Genomic DNA, 25,192 nt, shown 5'->3' with positions numbered 1-25,192 from the left:
TCCTATGCAATATTTTTCTTTACAGCATTGGACTTTCCTTTCGCTTCCAGGAATATCTGCAACTGAGCAACCTTTCGCCTTTGGCCCAGCCACTTCATCAGCTCTGAATCTACTTGTACTTGTCCTCCACTGTTCCTCAGTAGCATGCTGAATGCCTTCCGACCTGAGGGGCTCATCTTCCAGTGTCATAACTTTTATATGCTTGTTGTCTTTGTCCATGGAGTTTTCTTGGCAGGGATACTGGAGTGTCTTGCCGGTTCCTACTCTAGGTGGACCACCTTTAGCCAAAACTCTCCACTATGACCTGTCCATCTTGGGTGGCCCTGCACGGCATAGCTCATAGCTTCTCTGAGTTATTCAAGCCCCTTCACCATGACAAGGCAGTGATCCATGAAGGAGCTAGCTTACTGTGAGCTAATTCATTCTTACATATCACCAAGAAAAGTACATAAAACTCCTTTCTATAATAACAAATAAATATGAAATATTACTTAACTGCTAATTGCTATGCAGTAGTAGAAAAGAAATATCAACAACCTCAGAAATGCAGATGACACAACCTTGATGGCAGAAAGTGAAGAGGAATTAAAGAACCTTTTATTGAGGGTGAAAGAGGAGAACACAAAATATGGTCTGAAGCTCAACATCTAAAAAACGAAGATCGCGGCCACTGGTCCCATCACCTCCTGGCAAATAGAAGGGGAAGAAATGGAGGCAGTGGGAGATTTTACTTTCTTGGACTCCATGATCACTGCAGATGGTGACAGCAGCCACGAAATTAAAAGACGCCTACTTCTTGGGAGAAAAGCAATGACAAACCTAGACAGCATCTTAAAAAGTAGAGACATCACCTTGCCAACGAAGGTCCGTACAGTTAAAGCTATGGTTTCCTCAGTAGTGATGTATGGAAGTGAGAGCTGGACCATAAAGAAGGCTGATCGCCGAAGAATTGATGCTTTTTAATTATGGTGCTGGAGGAGACTCTTGAGAGTCCCATGGACTGCAAGAAGATCAAACCTATCCATTCTTAAGGAAATCAGCCCTGAGTGCTCACTGGAAGGACAGATTGTGAAGCTGAGGCTCCAATACTTTGGCCACCTCATGAGAAAAGAAGACTTCCTGGAAAAGACTCTAATGTTGGGAAAGATGGAGGACACAAGGAGCAGGGGACGACAGAGGACGAGATGGTTGGATAGTGTTCTCGAAGCTACCAGCATGAGTTTGACCAAACTGCGGGAGGCAGTGGAAGACAGGAGTGCCTGGCGTGCTCTGTTCCATGGGGTCACGAAGAGTCAGACACGACTAAACAACAACAACAACAGTAGAAAAGAAACTTGGTGAACCACAGCCTAGAATCATAGAATCATAGAATCATAGAGTTGGAAGAGACCTCAAGGGCCATCGAGTCCAACCCCCTGCCAAGCAGGAAACACCATCAGAGCACTCCTGACATGTGGTTGTCAAGCCTCTGCTTAAAGACCTCCAAAGAAGGAGACTCCACCACACTCCTTGGCAGCAAATTCCACTGTTGAACAGCTCTTACTGTCAGGAAGTTCTTCCTAATGTTTAGGTGGAATCTTTTTTCTTGTAGTTTGGAACCATTGCTCCGTGTCCGCTTCTCTGGAGCAGCAGAAAACAACCTTTCTCCCTCCTCTATGTGACATCCTTTTATATATTTGTTTTTTTTTATATAAAATATTTATTAGGGTTTTTTATAAAAGAAATACAAAGATAATAAACAGCATTGCTTTGTTTCAACAAAATTTCGTAACTTATTTGGACTTCCTCACGTCTCCCGCTCCCACTTACATCGTTAATAAATTTTTTCAAGCAAATTATCATCTTATTTGCAAATTTATAACCGCTCAATTCAATATAATGTAACAATTCTCCAACAAATTTTTGTTTCTCTTAATCTCATTTATCGTCAATTTCCGATCTAATTTAGTGATGGCCAATTGTTTATAACCAAGCATCCTTATTAACATTCCTCTAGATCACAATACTTTTGTAGATAAATCTTAAATTTCTTCCAGTCTTCTTCAATCCTTTCTTCTCCCAGGTCTCGAATTCTGCCAGTCATCTCCGCCAATTGCATATAGTCCATCAGCTGCATCTGCCATTCTTCCAGTGTGGGTAGATCTTGAGTTTTCCAGTTCTTAGCGATGAGTATCCTTGCTGCCGTTGTTGCATACATAAAGAATGTTCTATCCTTCTTTAACACCTTCTGGCCGACAATACCCAGAAGGAAGGCCTCTGGTTTCTTAGTGAAGGTATACTTAAATACCTTTTTCAGCTCATTATATATCATTTCCCAGAAGACCTTCACTTTAGGGCAGGTCCACCAGAGGTGAAAGAATGTTCCTTCGTTTTCTTTACATTTCCAACATTTATTATCAGACAAATGGTATATTTTGGCAAGTTTAACTGGGGTCATGTACCATCTGTATATCATTTTCATTACATTTTCCTTTAAAGCATTACATGCAGTAAAGTTCAGCCCAGTGGAACATCCTTTTATATATTTGAACATGGCTATCATATCACCCCTTAACCTCCTCTTCTCCAGGCTAAACATGCCCAGCTCCCTTAGCCGTTCTTCATAAGGCATCGTTTCCAGGCCTTTGACCATTTTGGTTGCCCTCCTCTGGACACTTTCCAGTTTGTCAGTGTCCTTCTTGAACTGTGGTGCCCAGAACTGGACACAGTACTCCAGGTGAGGTCTGACCAGAGCAGAATACAGTGGCACTATTACTTCCCTTGATCTAGATGCAATACTCCTATTGATGCAGCCCAGAATTGCATTGGCTTTTTTAGCTGCCGCGTCACACTGTTGGCTCATGTCAAGTTTGTGGTCAACCAAGACTCCTAGATCCTTTTCACATGTACTGCTCTCAAGCCAGGTGTCACCCATCTTGTATTTGTGCCTCTCATTTTTTTTGCCCAAGTGCAATACTTTACATTTCTCCCTATTAAAATTCATCTTGTTTGTTTTGGCCCAGTTCTCTAATCTGTCAAGGTCGTTTTGAAGTGTGATCCTGTCCTCTGGGGTGTTAGCCACCCCTCCCAGTTTGGTGTCATCTGCAAATTTGATCAGGATGCCCTTGAGTCCATCATCCAAGTCGTTGATAAAGATGTTGAATAAGACGGGGCCCAAGACAGAACCCTGTGGCACCCCACTAGTCACTCTTCTCCAGGATGAAGAGGAACCATTGATGAGCACCCTTTGGGTTCGGTCAGACAGCCAGTTACAAATCCACTGAGTGGTAGCATAGTCAAGTCCGCATTTTACCAGCTTCTTTACAAGAATATCATGGGGCACCTTGTCAAATGCCTTGCTGAAATCAAGGTAGGCTACATCCACTGCGTTCCCTTCATCTACCAGGCTTGTAATTCTGTCAAAAAACGAGATCAGGTTAGTCTGACATGACTTATTTTTTAGAAATCCATGCTGACTATTGGTGATCACAGTATTCCTTTCTAGGTGCTCACAGACTGTTTGCTTAATGATCTGCTCCAGAATCTTCCCTGGTATTGATGTCAGACTGACTGGGCAGTAATTATTTGGGTCCTCTCTTTTCCCCTTTTTGAAAATAGGGACAACATTTGCCCTCCTCCAGTCTGCCGGGACTTCGCCTGTTCTCCAGGAATTCTCGGAGATGACTGCCAGTGGTTCTGAGATCACATCTGCCAGTTCTTTTAATACTCTTGGATGCAGTTCATCTGGCCCTGGAGACTTGAATACATCTAAACTAGCCAAGTATTCTTGTACTATCTCCTTAGTTATTCTGGGCTGCGTTTCCTCTGCTGAATCATTTGCTCCAAATTCTTCAGGTCGGGCATTGTTTTCTTTATTGGAGAAGACTGAGGCAAAGAAGGCATTGAGGAGTTCAGCCCTCTCTGTGTCCCCTGTTTGCATTTCACCATCTTCTCCTCTGAGTGACCCCACTGTCTAGACTGTGAATTGGTAACAATTATTGATATGTATGTTTGCTTTTCTGTTTTTTATCTACAAGATACACATTTACACATGAAGCTCAACTTTATTTGCATTTCTTCCCTTATTAATCGATGAGGAATGGTTTTTTAAAAAGTGGATTTTTTTTTGTCACACTAACTTGAGATAATGTGTGGTGAAAAGAAATACCTGTGTGTCTGGTAAGTGAAGGCTGATGCACGCATTCAAGTCACCACTTGATACAGTCATCAAGTGATGAGTGCACATATTTGAATGAGCCCTTTTCCCCAAGTGCTTCTAATTAGGCTTTATTTCACAGCCCAGAAGATTAAGGCTGAAATCCTGTGTCCACTTGCTTGAAAGGAAGCCCCACTAAACTTAATGCGACTTCCTTCCAACAAGCAAATATTTGACACCTTGTGTTACTTTAGAGACTTTGTTTATCCAGTGTGCTCCTGGTTATTCTAATTCACCGGGTGTCCCCCCCCCCCCATGTCACTTAAACCCTGTGTAGTTGAAGAATGCTTCCTTTTATCGAGACATAATGTCTGGCTTGTGTTTTTCCAGAGGGAAGTGCATCTCAGTATTCAAAAGGAGAGTGATGAGCTTGCATTTCCTGCAGGAAGCTTTCATTTTAGCAAATAACATGTCAGAATGATCACAAAGCAATAGGAAGCCATGACTGACTATTGCTGTGCTAAAATGGTTTGACGTAGAGCACTACCAGTTCTCTCGCATTACAGCTCTCCACTGCACTCCCCAAGGCCACTTACTGACACCCAGCATACATTCAGCTTGTTTTGTTTTGTTTTTGTGGTCAAGCACAAAGCATCCCCTACCCTTGATCCTCAATATCCTAGATTCTCCTGGCTCAGAGGCTGTTGCCCGTGAGTGTGGAAGTAAGCATTATTCAAGGTTTGTGGTGGCACAGGTCAGACTATAGTGTCCAAGAGCAACAACAGGGGATGGAGACCAGACAAAAGCTACAGAGATGTCTTTAATGACTGGTCACATCCTTCCCACCACCTTTTGAATGTGAGAAGGATGTACTCACTCGCAAGACTCTCTCTGCCCGTGCACTTGGAGGGTCATGCTTCTCTGAGGGGTGTGGGTCTGTTGACAATGATGAAGGGGGGACAAGGGTCGGCTTCCCTTGCCCCTTCTCTCCAGTTGTCTGGACTCCCTCACAGCTGACTGATGCTCTCCCGCATTACAAGGGAATCTCTCCACTCAATGGATAAGGCTAAAACTACTTTCAACTCAAGTCAGGGTATTACTTTCTGCTGAATTTGGGAAAAATATTGCATTGTGCTAGAATTAATATAATTCATTATTTATGATGCCCCGTTGTGGGTTTTTTTTGTTTTTAATTCAAAGTGCCTTTTTGTTCTTATTGCTTTTTATAGCATTTCTAAAGAAGGATAATGATATTTTAATATGTTCTTTCAGCAAAAGTGCCCTATATAGCTAGCTTCCGCTGTCTCCCTGAAGTCTAAAAGCATGTTCCTGTAAGAACATTTGTTTGTTTGTTTTCCTTATGTAACAGTAGAAACTCGCCCTCTAAATGAAAGCTGGAATTGTAATCTGATGGAAAGTGACAGCCCAAGATATTTTGCTACCTGAAGCAGAGGCCAAGTGCTGACCCTGCCTCTCCCTGCTAGGGTCAGCACTTTAAAAAGTCTTGCCACACTACTCACACACCAGACCCTGCCTTCACCTATAATTACTCCATAGGTGTCATCACCTGTCACATGCATGCATTCAACGCCATACTGGAAAATAAAATTCCGTGTAGGGTGTTCACACAAACACACTTCATATATTGCACCTGGATGTCATGCCACCACCAGCTACAATGTCAATCTGTATGCAAAGCAGCCTAACGTACACAGAGAACCTCTACCTAAGAGGTGGCCCTTGATTGTTCCAGAATTCCAGAATTCCCTTGAAACAGGAGGCACTGTACATGTGTAGGCCAGATTGGGCTAAGTCACATGCTGGCACAGGAAGTGTGTGTGCATGTGGCTGATGCATGCACTGGTGGGATGTGTGGTACCAAGTATGACTAAATCTCTGTTTTGGTGCTTGAACTTTGAGCTGAAATCCGAGATGAAAAAGAACTCCCCTCCTGTCTCTCCTCCCAGTCCCACCTACCTTCCTGGCAGCAGCTGTGGGAACATCATGCTCCTCCCTTTCCCATTCTTCCTGGAAATTTAAGCACTGTTTGAGCTATATTGCTTGTGCCAGCCATGCTGAGAAATATCTCCTAGCATCCCTTGAGCAGACAGCATTGACACAGTAGTGTTTCATCCGCTATGAAGGGGAGGGGAGAGATGAAAGAGAAGGTAAAGGAATGGAGAAACACAAAACACCCACATTCCTTGTGGTCAAAGAAGAATTTGAGGCAGCAGCAAGGGCTACTAACACAGCAGCAGTCAGGTAAGAGGTTTTGGAGACTCATTGAGTTGGAGGAGGAGGCTACTGAGTGAATATTTCAGCAGGAATCTGAAATGAATAACAGTGACACTGTCCCACTGTTACTTAAACAGTGGTGTCTTAAGTAGCACTTCAGAGACAACTCTTGTATGTCACATTTTCCTCCGGTGGCAACATGTGTTATTATCTGCATTCAGAAATGTTCTTGTATCTAATTCCCCACAGGTCTTGATCATAATCTAGTCTATCCAGTTATGTGTGACTTTTATGGATGACTTCATCAAAAGCCAGATGCTCTCTTCCACTGGAAGAGTACCCAGAGGGGAACGAAACAATCCACAATGTACAGAGCTTTGAATTTGTAGCCATTTAGTGCTTATTTCCCACCGCATATCTAGATTCGTGAACAAACACATCTACTGGGGATTAAAATGTATCACAGATAAGATCCCTGCAGGTATATTCAGGAATTCCTACCCCATCCCTCCAGAATGTGTCCATCTACAACCTTGCCCATATCATTGATTTCAGTGGGACTTAAAGATTACATAACTTGTGCTGGGTTGCACTTTGGCAGCAATTGTAACCATATTTGCCCTTGATCCTAAATGTCATGGGAGCCCTGTGGATATACACAGGAAACTGGGTATCTTGCAGTTTCCAATACACTTTTGTTCCTGGATCTGGGACTGCACCTGGATAACTGTGAGCCTGATTTGCATGTAAAACTAAGCTATGTTTGTTTAACAAACCAGAGTTAATGACAAGTGATTCCATGGACAACCTAACAAACTGTGGCTTGTTTTGTTTTCTAACCACTCTTGCCTCTACCCATTGATTCAGTTCATGGTTTGTTGGCAGTAGACAAACCATTGTTCAGCCAATGGGTAGGATTCACACAGGTCACTAAGCTGTTCATGGTTTATAGTCCACAGTTTAGGTTTATGTGCAAACCAGGTCACAGGGCATTTGGACATGGGGAAGGAAAATAAACAGTTTTTTGAAGCAGTCTACAGTGGTACCTCGGGTTAAGTACTTAATTCGTTCCGGAGGCCCATTCCTAACCTGAAACTGTTCTTAACCTGAAGCACCACTTTAGCTAATGGGGCCTCCTGCTGCTGCCGCACCGCTGGAGCATGAATTCTGTTCTCATCCTGAAGCAAAGTTCTTAACCCGAGGTATTATTTCTGGGTTAGCGGAGTCTGTAACCTGAATCGTACGTAACCCGAGGTACCACTGTATACCGTAACTTATTGTTATCATTGCCACACAGTGCCTAGATCAGGCTTTCCAAACCTGTGGGTCCCCAGATGTTGTTGAACTACAACTCCCATCACCACTAGCTAGCAAGGCCAGAGCTCAGGGATGATGGGAGTTGTAGTTCAACAACATCTGGGACCCACAGGTTGAGAAACGCTGGCCTAGATGGTGTTTTTTTAAAAAAGATAAAAATATATTTTGTATTACACTTAGCATTATCGTTTGTCAGATTTGAGGAATTTTCTCCCCCACCCCACCCTGTTGGCACCAGGAGGCAGGGAGGAAACAACAAATTTCTTAAGTATGATTTATTCAGTCATCACGGTAAAGACAAAGAATTCTGGTCATTCTTCCATAATGGAGTTGCTCACACTGAACTCCTCCCCCTTCCCCCTCTAGCAACAGTATTTGCTTCTACGGCATCTGTCTGTGGACAAATGTCTTTGTGCTCTTTGTTCTTGCACCCTTAACGAATGCTGCATTTTGGCAGAAGGGGGACTGGTTATGCTGTCCAATGACGTGTCAGCTAGCTGCCCTGCCTCCCCTCCTGCTCCTTCTAACACCGCATAACTCTGCTGTTCTCCTGTCTCAAAGCTGCTATCTTCCTCAAAGCCCTGCTGCAATTTGAGACTCTCTCTCTCCTCTCTCTGGAAGCTACAGGAGAAGGAGGAATGATCTCCACCATTCCTCCTCCTCTCCCTCACCCTCTTCACTCCAGTCCCTAACACCATTAGTAGAAACCGCACTTGCTAACCCTCCTAACATTTATGGATATATTTAAAATTCATGGCTCTGCCTCCAGGAGCAGTTGCTGTATCTGCTGCTGGTTCCTCACTGCCACACATCCACACAGGCCTATTGCTCCTTTGTCCTATTAGCTGTGTGAGGAAACCATGCTCCAAGGGGAGGTTCCTTTTCCTGGACCGCTGAAGTCTCCTAGCCATAAGAGTTTAGCTAAAGAACTTTTTTTTTCTACTTTTCAACTGATGTGTTGGGTGCTCACCAACATCCCACACCTCTTAATCCCTTCTTACTTGGAAGGTCCATAGGTCAGTGGCAGAGCACATGCTTGACATGCAAGAAGTACCATGTTCTGTCCTTGGCATCTCCAGGCAGCTAAGGCTTGGGAGGACTCTGCTCTGAAACCTGGAAAACCACTGCCAGCGAATTCAGACCAGGGATAAGGAAGCTGTGGGCATCCAGATGTTATTGAACTCTGCCTCCCATCAACCTTGGCCAGTATAGCCAATGGTTGGGGACCTGTAGTCCAACACAGTTAGTTCAGCTGGTTAGAGCATAGTGCTGATAACACCAAGGTTGCAGGTTCAATCCCTGCATAGGGCAGCTGCATAATCCTGTATTGCATGGGGTTGGACTAGATGACCCTCAGGGTCCCTTCCAACTGTACAGTTCTATGATTCTGTGAACATATGGAGGGCTCCCATACTGCAAGCAAAACCAAGCTAGCTGGACCAGTGGTTTGACCTGGCATAAAGCTGCTTCCTTGGGAATCAAATGTATTGTGTTTGTGTCTTGTCTAATAGTTCATTTATTTGTGTGGAAGAAGATTTTTAAGAATCACACAGGCAGTGAAATTTGTGTATCAAATCAATTAAAAATTCTACTATTTCTAAAAAGACATTTTTGCCTTTTTTATATGTTGAAACCAAGTTAGTGCACCATTCCAAAGAAACGTTTTCCAAATATAGGACTCCACTTTTAAAAGTGCATTTCAGAGTTTGTTGCGACCCTGCTAATTTCTCTCTAATTATCCAATGTTTCAGGCCACATGAGCATGCCACATATAGAAAGCAGGAGGAAGCAAAGCTAACTGCAGAGATACCTTTGGGACTCTGTCAACAGAGCAAGTGTTTAAATAGCAAACAAACCTTTGGTAAAGTTTGAAAAAGACGCCAGAATAAGTGAGGAATCCTAATTGGTGAGGGAATTCCCTCCTGATAGCAATTAAGATGGTTCATTGGCCTTAGTTCTTTAATTTTATTTTCCGACTTAAAATGTTCCAACAGTATATTGTTATGGCATTCTCAATGCATTCTAAGCTTCCCTGCCTCCATCTTCACATCAGCTCGGACATGTTTCCTCTCTGTATTTCAGTCTAGTTCCTAATACAAAAAGTGTGTTCAGAGACAGGAATTCAAAAATAAGGAAAGCCAAGTCTACCTTTTTATATGATGGACCATAAATATTAATGTGTACTAAATGGGAAAACATGTTGCAGGCCACAGATGTGGGGTTTCAAAAGGCTAACTTTAACACCATACTCCTGCCTCACACAGTTTAATTTTTTCAGGTATTTTTTGCTTCAAAGACATGTTTTCAATTCATATTACTCTGTACCTACCACCATACTCTTCCAATATCTTTGTCAATCCTTATAAAAATCAAACCTAAGCATTGAAGTGAATGCCTACTACCAAGTTTCTCAGTTCCATTTTCAATATTCTGCCCTTTGGACCGTACCACAGCATGGTATGACATCCCCAGGAGATCACCAGATTAAATATGTTCTGCCCAAAACTTTAACTCCCAGCAAGAAATACAGATGCTGAAAGATTGTTGTTGTTTAGTCATTTAGTCATGTCCGACTCTTCATGACCCCATAGACCAGAGCTCGCCAGGCACTCCTGTCTTCCACTGCCTCCCGCAGTTTGGTCAGACTCATGTTTGTAGCTTCGAGAACACTGTCCAACCATCTCGTCCTCTGTCGTCCCCATCTTCTTGTGCCCTTAATCTTTCCCAACATCAGGGTCTTTTCCAGGGAGTCTTCTCTTCTCATGAGGTGGCCAAAGTATTGGAGCCTCAGCTTCAGGATCTGTCCTTCCAGTGAGCACTCAGGGCTGATTTCCTTCAGAATGGATGCGTTTGATCTTCTTGCAGTCCATGGGACTCTCAAGAGTCTCCTCCAGCACCATAATTCAAAAGCATCAATTCTTCGGCGATCAGCCTTCTTTATGGTCCAGCTCTCACTTCCATACATCACTACTGGGAAAACCATGGCTTTAACTATACGGACCTTTGTTGGCTGAAAGATAAAAACTCCGATTCAGCATTGAAAGAACTGTGTATTAAGAGAAAGCTGGTTTGTCTTAGGATATGTACTGCAGTTTGGCTTTTTCCTGAGAGGCTGTTGTTTTTGAACTGGCAAGTCCTCACAGCTCAAATATTGTTAGAATTTCAAGAACCTCAGCTTAGTGCTGTTTTCCAGTCCTCATGTTTGAAAGTGTATTTTGAAACACTGAGTGCATACAGTAAAGTCAGAGTAGGGTGCTCTCCATGGTTCTGATTGACCTAGACAGTAGAGGTAGAACCTTGTGCCAAGAGAAAATTAGGGGAAGCAAGCTCTATTAGGAGTTTTATTTTTTAAAAAATCCCAGAAACTAATTTCTAACATGTTATGCAGATACACACACACACACACACACACACACACACACACAGTGGTACCTCGGGTTAAGAACTTAATTCATTCTGGAGGTCTGTTCTTTACCTGAAACCGTTCTTAACCTGAGGTACCACTTTAGCTAATGGGGCCTCCCACTGCTGCCGCGCTGCTGGAGCACGATTTCTGTTCTCATCCTGAAGCATATTTCTTAACCTGAGGTACTATTTCTGGGTTAGCGGAGTCTGTAACCTGAAGCGTCTGTAACCTGAAGCGTCTGTAACCCAAGGTATCACTGTATTCAAATAAAAAAAATCCGACATCAGGAACCACAAGACAGAAAAACCAGTAGGAGAACACTTCAATCTCCCAGGACATTCTATACAAGATCTCAAAGTAGCTGTTCTATTACAAAGGAATTTCAGAAATAGACTGGAAAGAGAAGCTGCTGAATTGCAACTTATCACCAAACTTAAAACTATGGAGAGACCTGGTTTGAACAAAGACATTGGATTCTTATCTCATTATACATGACAAAGCCATTTTTCACCTTCTCACCCCTTGCTTTTTCCTGTTAGACCTATTGCAGTCGTTAAGAGTCGTCAACAGGCTCATCGCAGCTATCTGCCAATCACCCATTCCCACCACCCTTCTGAGTAATACCCCTCCCCACCTTCTCACTATATAGAAAGGTCCGGTGACTTCTGTTTCAGTGTATCTGAAGAAGTGTGCATGCACACGAAAGCTCATACCTAGAACTAACTCAGTTGGTCTTTAAGGTGCTACTGGAAGGAATTTTTTTATTTTGTTTTGATATCTATCAGTGTGATGTGCATGGTGTGCAAGCTTAAAAAGTCATAGGACAGCAGAGAAGTCCAGCAGGGAGATTTTCTTGTTGGTGTATTATACCTTCCTTGAAGATCTTATGCGCCAGCTGAGCATTGCTTCTGTAAGGTAAGTGACTCCTGGGGAAAGAATTGCTTGTCTTGTAGAGCCATGGCAACCATTGCACAGTCCCATTAGGCAAACTGAATTCAAAACAAATAATGCTTTTAAGGAATACTGCCATGTTATCTTTCATGGCTGACAAGTCAATCAGTACAATTCAGTCAGTAATAAAAATAATTAGCATCCTTTCCTTAAACATATGCAGAATGTCTTCAACCTGCTGGTTTGGGCAATGTAGGAAGTAGTGAAGTTGTTGCCCTTTTTTAGCTGTCTGAGAAATTAATAGCTTGTATCTGACTTGCTTCTCTTTAAACACAATGGAATGCCTTGTGCAACATGATACATGGATTCCATTAAGCCTTAAAGCACACCACCAAAAAGCAAAGAAAAGAAAAGAAAAGAAAATGACCCTGTATTGTATTCTTCACCAATGGAAAAAGTGTCCAAGGGCAAAAAGGTTGTGGCAGTGTAACTGTGTTCAATAAAAGAGAAGTGGAAAAATACTTGGACTCATGTTTTGTATCCAGTACATAGGTTTTGTGCATGGAGTGTGTATGTATTCTGTAATATATACCAATATTGTTTTATGAGTGTCCCCAAGTGCAAAACAAAAAAAAAATTCCTTGTAAAGGCTTCACAATTACAGTTTCAAAGTGCTTTTTGCTTCAAGGGTGTCAAAGGTTGTGGTAGTTTCGGAATACAAGGATTCCAGTTCACATTGGAGATAAAAGGATACTGCATTGTCATCAGGTTTGGCCCCATGCTTTGACAACTTTGAGGTCCAGCACCGAGGGCCTCCTGGCAGTTCCCTCACTGCGAGAAGTCAGGTTACAGGGAACCAGGCAGAGGGCCTTCTCAGTAATGGCACCCGCCCTGTGGAATGTCCTCCCATCAGATGTCAAGGAAATAAACAACTATCTGACTTTTAGAAGACATCTGAAGACAGCCCTGTTTAGGGAAGTTTTTAATGACTGATGTTTTAATATATTTTTTATCTTTTGTTGGAAGCTGCTCAGAGTGGCTGGGGAAACCCAGCCAGATGGGCGGGGTATAAATAATAAAATTAGTAGTAGTAGTAGTAGTAGTAGTAGTAGTAGTAGTAGTAGTAGTGAGGAGAAGCATTTCTATGTCTTGTTCATAAATAGAGAGGAAAGAATCAGAAAGATAAAACAGTGGTGACTGATTGGAACAAGTACAATAAGTGATCCAAGTGCTTTTTAACAATGCTTCCTTTATCTAGATTGCCAGTTGTGTGTATTGTGTGTTTTGAAAGCCTACACACTGCTGAAATTCTCCCTTATCTAGCAGGGTGAAAACTGGCATAGAAGGTTTCAGTCTGTGCTAAATGTGCATACAAATGTAACAGGTTCAGTAGCAGAGAGCTCTTAATGGTGGGGGAGTAGTTACTAGAGATTTGCATCAATCTAAATGTTTGGTTTTGGACTCCAGTTTAATACTTCATAAAACAGTCTGATTTAGCTTCTACCTGCTGCACCCCTTACTATTGAGAAATGAAAAACCAAGAGTGGTGTTGCTTTGTATGTCAAAGAGGACATAGAGTCTTAATGTGGAGTGTCTCAGAACCCAAACTGCAGGTTGAAACAGACAGCAGAGCATTGCAGGAACAGATGGGATTTAAAAAAAAATAAAAATGCACAAGTACAAGGTGAATCTTGGGCCCTGTGCACATCACTATTACATTCACGTAAATAAAGTGTTTCAGCATCACAATTTATTTTCCTGTTTAGCAGCCTTTCTTGTCATGTTTTACACTGCACATTTCAAGTATCACTGCACAGAGGCCCAAATGTCATTTTTCACTGTCAAACTGTCTTTTCATATTCAGTCTAGTTTGTAATTTTGTAAATATCCTCTAGTTTCTGCCATTTTGCTCTTGGGTGCTTCATTGCCTTTTTGCAAAAGGCATACCAGAGACACACAAACCTGTCCTATAAGCAAAGAAACTGTGGTGGGAAGTGGAGAAGAAATTGCTAATTTATTCCCAGAGTTGTAGGAGCCACTGTAACTTATGGTACATAACCCCAGCATTAGACATTCTGTGGAGTACAGTAACCCCAGCATTAGACATTCTGTGGAGTTTTTGGGGAGATACAGGGCTTTATGACAGGCTGTGAGTTAATATTATTGTTGCTGGAAGGCAATGGTAATTGAAACACCATTTTTGTCTTGAAACACCATTAAAGAGGAGGAGTTGAGGAGGAGGATCAGGCTAGCTCAGTGCAGTCTATACAGACCAGCAGTAGCTCTTTGGGGTTTCAGACAGGGGCCTTTCTCAGAGTTGTTTTTAGACTCATCAGTCTTGGCTGGAACAAGGAAGTATTCTATGCATTACAAATGTAAGTGAAAACACCTCAGCAAGATACAGCAATCAGGTAGGCCCTGCTTTTTTCTTTTTTAAAGAGTGGCTCTAGTCCAGTGGTCAGCAAACTTTCTCAGCAGGGGGCTGGTCCACTGTCCCTCAGACCTTGTGGGGAGCCGGACTAAATTTTTTTTTGGGGGGGGGGGTGAACAAATTCCTATGCCCCACAAATAACCCAGAGATTCATTTTTAATAAAAGGACGCATTCTACTCATGTAAAAAAACGCTGATTCCCGGACTGTCGGCGGGCAGGATTTAGAGGGCGATTGGGCCGGATCTGGTCCCCGCGCCTTAGTTTGCCTACCCATGCTCTAGTCATTTCTGGAGGCTAAGACAAAGATGGGAAATCCTGAAAAGTCAAAATCAACTTCACACACTGCAAAAATTGACTCATATGTGGCCAATTCTGATGCTCCTCCTTGAGTTATAGCTACTAGACTATTTAGCTAGTAGCTATTTAGGTTACTTCTTGAGTTATAGCTACTAGCATGAGAGCTCTTTCCCATAGACGCTGCACCACCTACACCCTTAATCAGTGCTTTTTTCCCCTAAAAAAATGTTTAGGGGTTCTCTCATTTTTCTACTCATATTGAAATACTGCCCCTCAATGATGCCAAACTTAGATTCACAAAATGTTTAGGGGCATGCGTAGCCCTGAGTCCCCCCCCCCAAAAAAAAAACAAATCAGTGATTTTCACAGTGTGGCCATACATAAGACTTGGCTCAGTGATGTGCAAAAGGTGCCCTACATAGTAACTTGAGCCATGCCCCTTTGCGGTCTCTGCCTCCAATAAAAAATAAATCCCATCAGATATATTGCTTATAGCATCATTGAACAGAGAGTTATCCAAACAGAAGCCCTTCATTCCAAACTGAAATGCTTTTTGTTATAGCCATTGCTTAATATGCACACATGATATAGTAGTCATTCACCCTATTTAGGTTACCAAAGACAACTTAAGCATTTGAACAAATTATTTCACAGATGGCAGCTAAATAACAACAAAATAAGGAAGCACCATGTGTATATACTGGGCAGCAAAATTAATTTTTGACTGATCTCCATATTCACGTAGCTCTCTTATTTTGTTTAAACCCTCATGCAGCCATTCAGCTGATGACAAAAAAGCAAAGCAATATAAACGAAATGACCTGAATCTGCCAGAATAAATTGGAAAAATGTCACAACAACAACTTGCCTGATCTGCCTTCTTTTGGTTTTATTAAGAGAAAATAGAGCGTCCATGATGTGAGGAGTTAGTGCTTTTTAGAAAAGAAACTAATTAATAAGCAAGTTTTCCTGGTCTGGATTATTTAGGAACAATAGCTTGCTTTTTAATAGCAAAGAAGATTGACCTTCAAGGTAAAAAAAAAAAAAAAGCTCATTATCTGTTTAAGAGAATATTACATAGCCCTGGAATGTGCTTGACTAATGCACTTAATAACTGGAATCTTAGGATTGCTAATACATGTGTGTTGCTTGTCTAGGACATCTCATTGCCTGTAGGCCTCACCATTGTATTTTGCAATATTGCATGAAAAGGCTTCAGAATGACATCCTTGTTGCATTTTTCTCATTAACATGATGAGAAGCTTAGTTCTTCCAGAAAGGCTGGACATTTCCCCTTTGAGACAAGCTTTTATACTAAAAAGTAAAAAAAGTTAAAATCTGATTGCATTTCCCTTATCTAGCCCTGCTGCCCAACCATACCAACCCCTATCTAAAAGATGCCACTTGGCTGACCAGTTGGCTAACTGACATTCTATATACCCACATGACTGCACAATCACAACATGCTGCTCCTAAAGTATAAAGCAATGGTATTTTGTGGCCTGGCAAACATTTAGGATCCATCTTTTTTACCTTTAGTTGAGTTTGCTTTCAAGATGTGTATAAAATCTTCATTTAAAAAAAGATAGAAGAAAATCCATTTTGATCACTTACCGTATTTTTTCCTGTATAAGTTGATGTTTTTCTATTATAAAAAATGTTTAAAATTGGGGGTCATCTTATACACGGATAGTGCAGAAGTGGGACGGGCGATTGGTGGCAGCCATGAGCAGGAGATTGTCAGCGGCAGTAGTGCAGGTGATTGGTGACTGTGGCAAGGCCTGTTGGCAATTTGCGGTGGCAATTGAGCGGGTGATTGGTGGCTGCAGCAAGGTCTGCTGCTGATTGGCTGCTGCTGCAGCAATTAGGCAGGCGATTGGTGGCTGTTGTTGGTGAGCGGGCAGACGATTGGTGGCTTCGGCTAGGCTTGCAATTTGCAGCGGCAGACAGGGAGGTGAGCAATTGTCGGCAATCCCCCCACAAAAAATCTCAACAACTCTGGGCAATCTTCCCCCATTTACTTAATTTGGGGTCCCAAAAAATAGGGGTCATCTTATACATGGGGGGGGTGTTATACATGGGAAAATATGGTATATGCTTTGGTTTCAGATATTGTGAAGAATTGGTGGTATTTTTCCAGCTTCTTTCTTCTTTATTACATGATTCAAGCCAATTAGGAATTATGTGATGAGTATGATAACATCAGGTAAGGCTGCAAAATGGCCTAAGGACAAATGAAACAGACCTCATTGCCACTAGTGTGAATAGGGGAGCAAGCACATCACTATTGCCAAGGCAACAGGCTGATAGGCACTGTTTCTGCCTCAATGTACAGCAGTGATTTGCCGCAATGTTCTACTCTGTAGAACAGGAAAACAGGGAACACTGACCCAATTGCCTCAGCAGCAGGGACACATTTCCTATCCCCAAACACCCACTCTATAAGTATGGACTTGCTCCACACAACATGCAAACATTTGTAACCCATTTGCAGGAGCCCTTAGAAGCAAACATTGAAAGGTTGTGGGGTTGTTGGGGTTTTTTGGTAACTTACAAAAGCTTAAGTAAAAAGCTTTTCTGAGCTTCCAAATCAGACTTAATTAAAAGTAAGATACACACAATTAGAGCAAAAAAGTCTAATAGCACATTGTGTCCATACTCAGAGCACCAGTACACACTACCAAACTGATGTGTTAAGAATGTGAGTTGAATGTCATATGGTTTGAGTTTGGCATGTGTTGATGGATTGCTTCATACACTCAGGTCAGAATTTCATCCCTATTTCACTTGTCCCCAAGGCCACATCTTGAGAATGATAATGCCATACCATAAACTGTGGTGAAGGGACCACTTTTGGTAGCTCCAGAGCAAGGGATGGAGGAAGTGGTGGTAGTTCTGAACAGTAATTCTAAGCTTAGCCCCACATTTAAGCTCAAGGGTCCAAATTATCTGGACTTTGCCTTCCTTTGGGCTTGTTAAGATGAACAGTGATGCTTGATCAAAAATTCTGCACCATTGTGAGCAAACAAGTCAATAGTGTGCTATCACACTCCTCCTTATGATCTGCTCCTGTTGGAGCAAAGGCAGTGTCATTCGTGACCTTCTGCTCCCTGCTCCAAAAATGTGATGCAGATTTTGCTTCCAGCAGCAAAATGTCTGAAGTTAACCCGAATCCCCATAAATGCATGCTCTACAAATTTGCTATATGTGCCAACTGTTAGCCACAAGATGGGCAATAGCATTAGGCTGACCCTTACTATAAACAGTCTGATGTATCCTACTTTGACCGCCTGTTGCCTTCCATAAATATGTAAAATGCCTCCAATAAAAAGATGCCTATCTACTCAGAGTAGCATGAAATTCCCTCTTTTCATTGCTAAATGCATTTGCATCCCAATGCACTGAAACCCTCTTTTTTCTTCTTCTTGTTTTCCCTCTGACCTCTAGTGCTAATTGAAAGTGTCGTAGCTGTGAATGTGCAGGAAATGCCCACTAGGAACTGAGACCTTTTGAAATGGCTAACATCACTTTCCTGCCAGGCTTTGGGGCTTGATTAGTAAGCTGATGTCCTCTACACTTTAGTGGAAAAACAATACCAGCTAGGCTGAATGATGAATCAGCCACAGAGGATTTAATTCACACTTAAAAAAATTCTGTGATGGCCTGTTCAGACAGAGCTGAGTGAATCTCAGATACAGAGAAAACTTCTTTTATGAGGAATTATGGTGTTGATGTGACTGCTGTGTGTATATATGTACACACAAATGAAGAAGGTTTATATTATCCATGGAAATATTAATTCCCAAGTTAAAATGTCACCAGATACCTGACTATTTATAATACATTCCCTGTTTTTAGGATAGAATAGCTGCAGCAAAACATAAATATCCAACTCTATGGCCTCACCTTCTTTTCATGCCCTAGGCTTCCATTTTCCCCATCTAATGCTTTTTAACAAGTTTGTAAGAGACCAAGCTATTATTCATGTGGCAGCAAAAATATTACTTTGTGGGCGATGAATCCATCGTTTCAGATGAGGATAAGAAGCACAGTATAACCATCTCTGGTTAGTTCAGTGTTTAAAGGAATCAAATATAAGCCTCAGCTAAGATTGTGGCTGCTAGGCAACAAGTAACATTGCCGCATTAAGAAGTGCACACAGTGTAACTAATTGTTTTCTGACAGAATTCCTGCACTGGTCTATAGAAACTGAGACGTATTGCTGGGAAGTCTTGATATGACTTAGTAGGTACTGTGGTCTGTACCTGATACAGGATCATATTTGCTATAATGAGTTTGAGGAGCAAGCAAAACTCAATTTGTGCAGGGATCTTCAAGGTAACAAATGTGATTTTGCATGTAATAACACAATTTTAAGATCTGCTCCACAGGTTTCCTCTTAAGAGGACTCCACTAGAGATTCAAGTGTACACTGTAAACAGATGAGACCAAGGGGAACCTCAAAAATACAACCCAGGAATATGCCCCATTCTAGGGACCAACAGAACTGACATTTCTGATTGATGATGACTAGAGAGAACACATAACATTGCACTGCTATATGGGGGAAATGCTTGCCATATAGCACAGGTGTGGGGGGTTTTCATGCCAAAGGTGCCAATTGCCACTCAGGCAACATCCCAAAGGCCCGTGAGACAGCTAAAGAATGAGATTCTGAACTAGATTTGGACCATACCTAAAGAGGATATTTTGTCGATGTTAATACTGGGGAAGTTAATAGCTCCAACCGCCTTCCTTTAATTCTAAAGATCTCGGGGGTGGGGAGGAGACTGTATCTCAAAAATCATTGGGATAAATGCAGCCTCCTCTTACATTTCAGGACAGCCAAACAAAACTAATTCTTCACACGGTGCATAGTTGAATCGTAGAAGTAGTGCTGGTCACCAACTTGGATGGCTTTAAAAGGATATTAGACAAAATCATGGAGGTTACGGCTGCCAGTGGCTCCCAATCACAATGGCAATGCTCTGCCTCCACTGTCTGGGATGCTTTGCCTCTGCACACCAGTTCCTGGGTATCACAAATGGGGAGAGCACTCTGGCTCACAGGTTCTGCTCACAGGCTTTTGTAGGGCATCTGGTTGGCCACTGTGAGAACAGGATGGACTGCTGAGAAATACTTGTTGAAAGAGCCTTTCCAAGCTCTGGTTTCTTCCATATAGAGCAAGTCCTGGATCAGAGGTGCGGCAACAAAAATAAAAATAAAAAAGGGAACAGTTAAGGGAACCAGGAGGATTATGAGATCAAGGGAAGGCAGAGCTGGATAGCCGCTTGTCTTGCAGAAGAGCAATTGCAGGAGTGACTCAGATCAGGCTGCCTGCAAGAAGGACATCCCATGCCAAATTCTGAAATGAAACAGCAGTTTTGCTCATAAAAGAAATACCCCCTGAAAGAGTCTCTTATGATAAAATTTATGGTCGTAGAAAAGCCCCATGCTAAAACATGCTGAGCTACCCTTTCTTTAAGAAGAGTAATATGTAGGAGGCTGGCATTGGATTGGGGATAATATAAAAACAGCCTCACCAACACAATCTTTAAAACACAGACAAAAGAGAGCACTTGAACTATAAACAGAATGGGATTTATTGGGACTTCAGATCCTGGGAGAGTCAGGCAAACGGAAGGAGAAAAGGAAGCTGCTTGCAGGAGGGAGAACGGGGAAGAGGCTCGCAAGTGGCTGAATGCCAAAATCCTCCTTTATGAAAGAAATAACCACACATTCACTTCTTAGACAGAGAAAGGAAGCTTTATTGTATTGACTGCAAGCCAAAGCCCAATCGGACCCCCCCCCCCGCGGCGTGCTTTCCCTTCTATAACTGCAAGGATTGTCTGGGGGCTGAGCATTGTAAGGAGCGCCTTCTGAATTAAGCTATTGTTCCTGAACTCTTATTCCAGTTTTCTCATACATTATTTATTGCCCAGCTTTCTCTCGGACTGTGGAGACATGCAAAGGAAGGGGGGGTGGCACCAACAGACACAATGATGCGGCGGAATATACCACCAACTAGGGACACCCCTTCAGGTTTCATTAGGAGGGCAGAGCGAATTCATGGGGGCAGCGAGACCGCACAAAAGTTCATAGGAGGAAATGAGGTGATAGAAAGATTCATAGGGGGGAAACAGAGGTTCAAAGTCCTGATGTTGGATACATCCAAGATAAAACTGCCCCAATGTGCTGAACCTATTTTTAAAGCTATTTTTGTGACTACAGGCTACATTGTAACCACATAAAACCAGAGGTTTCAACACATCCACTAATCTTGTCGTCCAGATAAACAAGAAAGGATTATCGCTGCTGGAGAAAACATTCCAACTATGCTAGAGCAATTGAGCAGGGATGGTAAGTGGCAAGGCCTGGGGAGAATCCTAAGGGCCACACAGAGTGTCCCAAAGGGCCACATTCAGCCTTTGAACCACAGGTTCCCCATCCCTGTTCAGCATGTCTGCACAGTGCTGCTTATGCGCTGCTTCCATTTGCAGTGCTTTGTTCTATGTCTGTTGAGGAAAGGGATTCTGTTCAGCCCCAGACTTTTGGGGTATGCTTTCTGAATATGGTTTTAGTTTGTAATGATATTCTGCTTTCCTTTTGACTTGATTCGGATTGGCATGCGAGAGTCCTTGAATCCCGGAAAAGAATCATTGAGATGCTGAGCACAGGCACCATATGTCTCTCTCTCTCTATGCAGCGACTTTCATTTTCTCATCCTGCATGCTTTGCATGAGAGGAACTGTGCCTGATCGAGTAGCTTGGTGTGAGAGCTCAGCATGCCATGAAGGGCAGGATGTGAGGCAACTGCTGATATTGCACAGCTTTAGTAACTCAATGTGGTGTACTTTCTCTTCCACACTGCAGAATACTGTCCCTGCCCCGATCAACTCCTGGCTTTTGTGGTCCTACATGGGGCAGCTCTTCTGGCACTCAGCATTGTTGCACTAGCTGGCCCAGTATGGAGGATCAGGCCCCATCTGCACTACAGATTTAAAGCAGTATCATGCCATGGTTTCCCTCAAAGAATCATGGGGTCTGTTAAGGCTGCTGAGAATTGTTAGGAGTTCCCCGTTCCCCTCACAGGGCTAAAATTCCCAGAGTTCCTTGGAGAGAGGGATTGATTGTTAAACAGCCAAATTTACCCAAGCTTGTGCCACTGCAGCCAAAGTGGTACTAGGGTTTTTTGGCTGCTTAATTGCTTGGCTGTCTAAAAAGCTGCAACAGCAACAGAAAACTGCAGGCTGAACTGTATATCTTGCTGCATGCATCTTGGATTATCTGAATCAGGGTGCATACATCTAAAAATAAATATTCACTGAAAACTCTCAGGAGCAGAACAAAACAACCTCATCACTGCCATATTTAATATTAACAATAAAAATCTTTCCCCTCTTGGGTATTATGAAAATCCATCCCCCAAATACAAAGCAAAAGAATCATGCACTATATTGTTAGTACTTTGGAAACAGTAGGCACAGCTTGAAGGGATTTACAGATCCTCTGTTAAGCATGGCTAATACCAAGTTAAGCATGATGCAATCTTGTTTCCACAGCAAGGAGAATGAGCTTTTGAAGCTAATTAATTACTTTCATTTGACTCCATCACAACAGTAAAATTGTGCACTCTTATTATATAATGCTTTTTTTGTACTTCTTGAATTTGCAAACCTTCAAAAACAAGAAAAGGGGGGAATGTTGAGAAAGGACGTCTTTTATTTTTAGAGATTTGCTTGCCCAGATGGACATGCTGTTTTTCATTATCAGGCCAAAATGGGATTCTGACATGCCAAAGTATACGTTGATACGTTGGCACCTTATTTGCAAAATTAAACAATTCCAAAATACAAATGCACTTCCACTTATGCAAGATTAAATATACTGCCTTCAGCTGTATTTGACAGTCGATTTCTAAAATTCCATGGGGAAAACGCTTATGCCCATGTGGAGATGGCAGTATTGAATCAGTAGTTCATGTGCTTCTAGATTGCACTCTTTATAAAAAATTGAGGATTGAGGTTATTACTCCTCTACTACTATCCATACCAGAACACCCAACCATTGCTACTGTGTCCTTTCTTCTAATAGATCAAGATAACCGGGTGACAGCAAAAACTGAAAAAAAATTAGCAGGGGAAATTAGAATAAGATCTGTTATTTGATTATTGATGTAAAACTCCAGAATGTATTTTGTATTGTTAAGTTTTTACCTCTATCTTCAATACATTTTATTTTATTTTATTGCTATGGCTAGTGGCTGGTACAAATAAAGATTCTGCTGGTTCTGATGCCAAAGTGTGCTCTAATTAAAATCTGGCCTAATGTATCGTGTGCCTAACGTGGCATACAGTCTTACCTACTTTTACTTACTCCCTAATAAAAGTATTTAAGTTTGCAGACTCATGTATTTTAATAGGTCAAGACGTGCACTGTTGTCATTGACTGTGTGTTCTTGAATATGTATGGCAGCGGCCACGAGCTTTTTGGGGTTTCTAGGCACATTTGGAATTCTGAGAATGTGCCATGAGCAGCAGTCATAACATGGCTGCCATGGCATAGCTTAAAGTAGCTGCCATATCCAAAAAAGCAGGAAAGAGACAGGACCTCCAATGTGCATGCTTTCACAACTGTGTAACCCATTCCATGACCAGGCCAATTAACATAACTTTTTTGAGACTATGTATATGGGTGGATAGTCTGTATATACACATATAGTCTGTATATATACACTATGTATATGGGTCCAAGGGACGTGGGTGGCGCTGTGGGTTAAACCACAGAGCCTAGGACTTGCTGATCAGAAGGTCAGCGGTTCGAATCCCCACAACGGGGTGAGCTCCCGTTGCTCGGTCCCTGCTCCTGCCAACCTAGCAGTTTGAAAGCACATCAAAGTGCAAGTAGATAAATAGGTACCGCTCCGGTGGGAAGGTAAACAGCATTTCTGTGCGCTGCTCTGGTTCACCAGAAGCAGTTTAGTCATGCTGGCCACATGACCCAGAAGCTGTACGCCGGCTCCCTCAGCCAATAAAGCGAGATGAGCGCCGCAACCCCAGAGTCGGTCACGACTGGACCTAATGGTCAGGGGTCCCTTTACCTTTACCTTTATATGGGTCCAAGAGACGCGGGTGGTGCTGTGGGTTAAACCACAGAGCCTAGGACTTGCTGATCAGAAGGTCGGCGGTTCAAATCCCCGTGACGGGGTGAGCTCCCATTGCTTGGTCCCTGCTCCTGCACGTCAAAGTGCAAGTAGATAAATAGGTACCGCTCCAACGGGAAGGTAAACGGCGTTTCTGTGCGCTACTCTGGTTCACCAGAAGCGGCTTAGTCATGCTGGCCACATGACCTGGAAGCTGTCTGCAGACAAACGCCGGCTCCCTCGGCCCATAGAGCGGGATGAGCGCCGCAACCCCAGAGTCGGTCGCAACTGGACCTAATGGTCAGGGGTCCCTTTACCTTTACCTATATGGGTCCACATGACTGAAACTGCATCCACTTCACAGAGACACTGGTGCATCAAGGAGAGTTCTAGACTAGAGTCCTTTAATTTGATATCCAGTTTTCTGTGTGATTGGGGGGGGGGGGGCTATAGAGAAGCATTCAGTTATAAGAGCCTTGAGCCAAAAAGTCTGAATTGGCCGCAGGCTTATCATCTCCGCAATAATGAGTTTTAATAGTTCTTCACTGTGAGAATAAGGCTGGTTCATGGAAAACCTGAAGGGAAAGCTAGAACTCCAAATAGGATAGAAACTTGACAATTTTGTGGGATTAAAAAATGATTATGCCACGAAAGCTGACCCAGTGAAAATTCAGCTTAGTCAACTCTTTCCCATGGCTTTCACAAAATGTCACTCAGCCCAAATGTTTGAGGCAATTGACTCAGGTACTCATTCCACACAAAAAGAGGCGTAGTAGATATATAGCACGTGTGGGGTACATTTTATTTTTTAGTCTGAAGGCTGCATTCCATTATGACTAACCTTCTACATAGCCAGTAGTGGCTATATAGGGTCAATGCTACACATATACATATTGGCCTAACCAATCAGGTGAGAGAGAACAAGGTCAGGCAGTTAGCTGGTGCAGATCTAGAGTAGGGTGTGTTCAGGACATGTTCAGGAGCCTAGGCAGTACTGCAGGCACTGGACCAGATACTCTCAGAATAAGTTCAGGACATATCTTATAATTCTTCAGCTGAGCTAAAAGATAAATTACTTCAGCATCAGCTGGGACATACCTGTCAACTTTTCCCTTTTCTTGCAAGGAATCCTATTTGGAATAAGGGAATTTCCCTTTAAAAAAGGGAAATGTTGACAGCTATGGGCTGGGAGCAACTACAAGGGCTTTGTAGCTTTAGCAACAAAGTCTTTCTGGAATCTCCAGCTTTCTCAAATGTGACATCTGGCTTTCTTAAGGGTCCCACATCTTGTTCTGCATTTGCCGGTTCCTTCTGGTGCAAGAGTGGCTACCCCTTGT

Source organism: Podarcis erhardii, assembly GCF_964252035.2.
Source record: "Podarcis erhardii genome assembly, chromosome: 9".
NCBI lineage: Eukaryota > Metazoa > Chordata > Lepidosauria > Squamata > Lacertidae > Podarcis > Podarcis erhardii.
This window is presented reverse-complemented; position numbering follows the sequence as displayed.